The following is a 5742-nucleotide window of genomic DNA, read 5'->3' on the forward strand; positions in this document are numbered from 1 at the left end:
GGCGTGAGTTGTAGAGTAAGACGAAAGAGCCCTCCACAAACGTTTTGGGCACGATATGAGCGTCATGCCATCGTTTCGTCTTTTCTTTGTAAAGCTTGGCGTTTTCATAGGCATTTAACCGAAATTCGTCCAACTCATTGAGTTGAAGCATACGTTTCTCCCCCGCCGCTTTAAGGTCAAAATTGAGCTTTTTAATGGCCCAATACGCTCGATGTTCAAGTTCCACCGGAAGATGGCATGCTTTCCCAAAAACAATACGATATGGAGACATACCGAGGGGCGTTTTAAAAGCCGTACGATATGCCCATAATGCATCATCTAGTTTTAGTGACCAATCTTTCCTTGTGTTATTAACCGTTTTCTCTAGAATTCTCTTTAGCTCACGGTTAGAAACTTCAACTTGCCCGCTTGTTTGAGGATGGTACGGAGTAGCGACCCGATGATAGACTTTATATTTCCGCATCAAGGCATCGAATTGCCTATTGCAAAAGTGAGATCCACCGTCGCTTATTATTGCTCTAGGAGTACCGTATCGATTCATCAAACGTTTGAGAAAATCCAACACCACTTTGGCATCGTTAGTGGGTAATGCTTCCGCCTCTACCCATTTTGAAACGTAATCTACGCACACCAATATGTATTGCTTTCCAAACGACATAGGAAAAGGACCCATGAAGTCTATTCCCCATACATCAAAAAGTTCCACCTCTTGAATGTTGGTAAGCGGCATTTCATCTCTCTTCGATATGTTCCCCACTCTTTGGCATCGATCGCAATGACTAACAAAGTCTTTCGCATCACGAAATAGCGTAGGCCAAAAGAATCCGCACTCTAGCACACGAGCGGCGGTCCTTGATGTACCATAATGGCCCGCATAGTCCGAGGAATGGCATTGACTAAGTATAGGCATCATCTCTTGTAGTGGTACACATCTCCTCAAAATCCCATCTCCACACACCTTGAAGAGGTACGGTTCCTCCCATAGAAATCGTTTAGCATCGCTCAAGAACTTCTTCCTTTGGTGGTAAGTCAAATCCGGTGGCATTATTTCGGAAGATAGATAGTTTGCGATATCCGCATACCATGGCGTTTCCACTTCCGAAAGTACCATCAACATCTCATCCGGAAACGTTTCATTAATCTCTACGCCACTTATAATTGGTTCCGGAATCTCTAACCTTGACAAGTGATCGGCGACGACGTTCTCCGTTCCTTTCTTGTCGCGAATTTCGATGTCAAACTCTTGCATAAGGAGCACCCATCGGATTAGTCTCGGTTTAGCATCTTGCTTTGCAAAAAGGTATCGAAGGGCCGCATGGTCCGTATAGATGATAACCTTAGAGCAAAGTAAGTACGACCGAAATTTATCCAATGCGAACACCACCGCAAGCATCTCTTTTTCGGTGGTGGTGTAATTGAGTTGAGCACCCGCCAATGTTCGGCTTGCATAGTATATCACATGAAGCTTTTTCTCCCTCCGTTGCCCCAATACGCACCCGAGTGCTATATCACTTGCATCACACATGAGTTCGAAAGGAAGAGTCCAATCGGGTGATGAAATAATTGGGGCCGAGATAAGGGCTTTCTTCAACCTAGCAAAAGCATCAAGGCAATCATTAGTAAATTCATAAGGAATATCTTTAACAAGTAAATTAGTTAAAGGACGAGCAATGGAAGAGAAATTTTTGATGAATCGTCGATAAAACCCGGCGTGCCCTAAGAAGGCACGAACTCCTTTTACGGTAGTTGGTGGTGGTAGTTTCTCGATGATTTCCGTTTTTGCTCTATCTACTTCAATGCCGTCCTTGGAGATTTTATGTCCCAAGACAATTCCTTCCTCTACCATGAAATGGCACTTCTCCCAATTCAAGACTAGATTGGTCTCCTCACACCGGGCCAACACTCGTTCAAGATTATTTAAGCATATCTCAAAAGAGTCCCCGAATACCGAAAAATCATCCATGAAGACTTCCATAATATCTTCAATCATATCGGCGAAGATGGAAGTCATACATCGTTGAAATGTTGCCGGTGCATTACAAAGACCAAAAGGCATTCTCCGGTAAGCAAACGTTCCATAAGGACATGTGAAAGTTGTTTTCTCTTGGTCATCCGGGAAGATAAGAATTTGATTGTACCCGGAATAACCATCGAGAAAACAATAATAAGCGTGGCCCGCTACCCGCTCCAACATTTGATCGATAAATGGTAACGGAAAATGGTCCTTCCTCGTCTCCGTATTCAACTTGCGGTAGTCAATACAAACACGCCATCCCGTTACCGTCCTAGTGGAAATTTGCTCACCCTTCTCGTTCTCGATCACCGTCATCCCCCCTTTCTTTGGAACGCATTGAATGGGACTAACCCACGCACTATCGGATATGGGGTATATAATTCCGGCGTCGAGAAGTTTTACTATCTCTTTGTGCACGACCTCCTTCATATTTGGATTCAAACGCCGTTGTCTTTGAGCCGATGCTCTTGACTCGTTTTCTAGGTGGATCTTGTGCATGACCACCGAGGGACTAATTCCTCGGATGTCCGAAATTTGCCAACCGATCGCCAATATATGTTGCTTCACCACTTTGATAACTCTCGCTTCTTGTGTTTCCGACAAGTTGTTTGAGATGATGATGGGAAGAGTCATGTTGTCGCCTAAAAACGCATACCGTAAGTGAGATGGTAACGTTTTAAGCTCAACCTTTGGTGGAGAGATAGAAGAAGGTGGTGTCACGCTCTCTCTTCTAATCAAATTTTCGGCTTTCGGCTCATCTTCTTTGGAATATTCTTCCTCGGAAGTTGCTTGTGTCTCCTCGGAATGGAATATGACTTTTGAAACCGGGAAAAGTTCTTCCACAATTCCATCAACCATATCCAATTTCATGCATTCCACCTCCTCAAAAGTGTTGCGCATAATCCTTTTCATATCAAACTCCACTTTGTCATCATCGATACGCAAAGTGAGTCGTCCGGCGTGCACATCTATCAATGCCCTCCCCGTGTTCATGAAAGGACGCCCAAGAATCATAGGGCATGTTTTATCCGCCGCATAGTCAAGTACGACAAAATCCACCGGAAAGATGAATTTGTCTACTTTGACTAGAACATCTTCTACCACTCCGTATGGCTTTTTTAGGGAGTGGTCCGCCAATTGAAGCATCATTGATGTTTGCTTCAAAGTTTGATCACCAAAAATATCCCTGAAAAGAAACAAAGGCATTAGATTGATACTTGCCCCTAAATCACATAGACAATTAATTGAATTTAAATCGCCTATTTTGCATGGAATTGTAAAACTCCCTGGGTCCTTAAGCTTGGTGGGCAAGTCACTAAGGATGAGTGAGCTACAATTTTCCGTTAGGGAAATTGTGCCTTTGTCGTCCCAACTCCGTTTCTTCGTTATGATTTCTTTGAGGAACTTCGCGTATTGAGGCATCTCACGCAAAGCATCCGCAAAGCCTATATTGATTTGGAGTTTCTTGAAAATTTCCAGAAATTTATGGAATTTTTGGTTATCCGGCGTCTTCTTCAATCGTCCCGGGAAAGGGACTTTTGGCACAAATGGAGGAGGAGGTGGCGGTTTTACATATGGAAGTTCGGTTACTTCCTCCTCATTTGTTCCCGTTGTTAGATCGATCGCTTTCTCTTTACTTGCATGTGGATCATCAAGTTCTTTCCCGCTTCGGAGTTCAATGGCTTTTACTTGCTCCCTTGGATTTGACTCCGTTGTAGACGGTAAACCCCCTTGAGCTCTATTTTGAAGCGAGATGGCAAGTTGAGAAATTTGAGTCTCGAGATGGTGATTGACGGAAGCTTGGTTTTTAAAACCGGTTCTAACTTCCTCAATAAGCTTGTCAATCTTGCTCCCCTCATCTGTATTCCGATTTTGAAAACCGGGTGGGGGTTGTGGTCGGTAGTTGTTGAAGTTGCCTTGGTTTTGTGGACCACGGTTTCCTCCTTGAAAATTTGCTCCTCCCATATTTGGGTTGGCATTGGCTTGACCCGCATTTTCCCTCCACGAAAAATTAGGATGATTCCTCCACCCCGGATTATAGGTGTTGGAATATGGGTCATTGCCTTGCCTTTGCCCATTGACATAGTTGACTTGCTCATTTGAGTTTTGATGTAGGACGGGGCAATCCATTCCCGAATGATCGTGCCCATCACAAGTCTCGCAACCCATTTGAACTACCGCAAGTTGAGCATTCCTTTGATTTGCTTGTTGTTTGTACATCTCGAGTTGTGCTAGAAGTGTCGCATTCTTCGCTTTCATTGCTTCAAATTCTTGGGTTTGCTCGAGGGTCATGATACCCTTTTGAGGTGGTTGCCTCAACCGCTCGGTTGACCAAGAACAACTATTTGTAGCGAGTTCCTCTAGCAAGTTATTGGCCTCATCATAAGTTTTCTTCATAAGTGATCCTCCCGATGCCGCATCAATTGTTGCCCGTGTAGCCTCATTGGTACCATTGTAGAAAATAGAGACAAGATGCTCCCTTCCTAGATGATGATGCGGACAATTTCTTTGAAGCTCTTTGAAACGTTCCCAAGCTTGGTATAGAGATTCACCATGTAATTGGAGAAAATCTATAATTTCCTTGGTCATCCTCGCGGTCTTACCCATAGAGAAATACTTATTGAGAAAAGCTTGTGCCAATTGCTTCCATGTTGTGATTGAGGTGCTTGGAAGTGATTGAATCCAATTCCTCGCCTTATCCCTCAAAGAGAAAGGAAAAAGACGAAGCTTGATTTGATCCTCCGTCACATTATGGATTTTGAATGTGTTGCATACCTCCGTGAATTTTGAAAGATGGGCGTTTGGATCCTCGCGTTCCAACCCATAAAATTGACAACGGCTCTCAAGTAGTTGAATCGTTCCCGGCTTGATTTCAAAATTGTTAGCGAGTATAGGAGGTGCAAAGCATCCATAGTTGGCGTTGTCGACGTTGGGTAAGAAGAATTCACCCAAGGTACGTCTTGCGGGAAGAGGGGCGACCCTCTCGTTTGGCCTATTAAGAGCTAGGCCATCATGTAGTGGTGGTGGAACAATCCCCTCGTGATTCAACGGAGGGTTACGGTCGTCCTCCATTGTTTTGGATTTCCGCGCTGTTTTTCGGATACTTCTTTCGAAGGATGTTAAATCTGACTGAAACGGTTCTAGCGGTTTTCTGGCACGTCGTGTATTAGGCATACACTAACCAAAACTCCTGCGCAAACAAAAACAAGAAAACCAACGTAAAATCCAAGAATCACAAAGTATATATAAAAAAAATAACTAAAATTAAATAAAACTAACTCAATCTAAGAATAAGATACTTTTAATTAATTTAATTGCGATTGCTCCCCGGCAACGGCGCCAAAAACTTGTTGGCAAATAATCGCAAGTGTACGATATCGCGCAAGTAATATAACTTGGAAGACCAAGTATCGATCCCACAAGGAACAATGAACTAAACAACTAATTTCTAATATTCTTTAATTGGCTAGTAGGAAAATAAATGGATTTGTGTAAATTAATTATAATCTAAGTGAATTTAACTCAAGTAATTAGACTAAAAATCTGAAATCAAACAAATAAATTGAAGAATAAACAATAATGGTAAAAAGCTCAAGAATTGATAATTCCAAATAAACTAGTAGAAGAATGGATCAAAATTTATCTAGTGATTTTATTGTGAATCGAGCTATTCTAATGCACCGAATCCCGCTCTCTCAAGCCTCAAAGATTCAAATAAAATCACAACC

The 5742-nt window shown here is 42.7% G+C and overlaps 1 non-coding gene across 1 annotated transcript; it reads left to right on the plus strand.

Annotated features, from left to right (window-relative positions):
* Positions 1 to 4499: 4499 nt before the first annotated feature.
* LOC126670894 (small nucleolar RNA R71) lies at positions 4500 to 4606 on the plus strand. Its single transcript, XR_007638883.1, has one exon. It is a non-coding gene; the product is annotated as a small nucleolar RNA R71 (small nucleolar RNA).
* Positions 4607 to 5742: the final 1136 nt, after the last annotated feature.

Source organism: Mercurialis annua, linkage group LG2, assembly GCF_937616625.2.
Source record: "Mercurialis annua linkage group LG2, ddMerAnnu1.2, whole genome shotgun sequence".
NCBI classification, from domain to species: domain Eukaryota; kingdom Viridiplantae; phylum Streptophyta; class Magnoliopsida; order Malpighiales; family Euphorbiaceae; genus Mercurialis; species Mercurialis annua.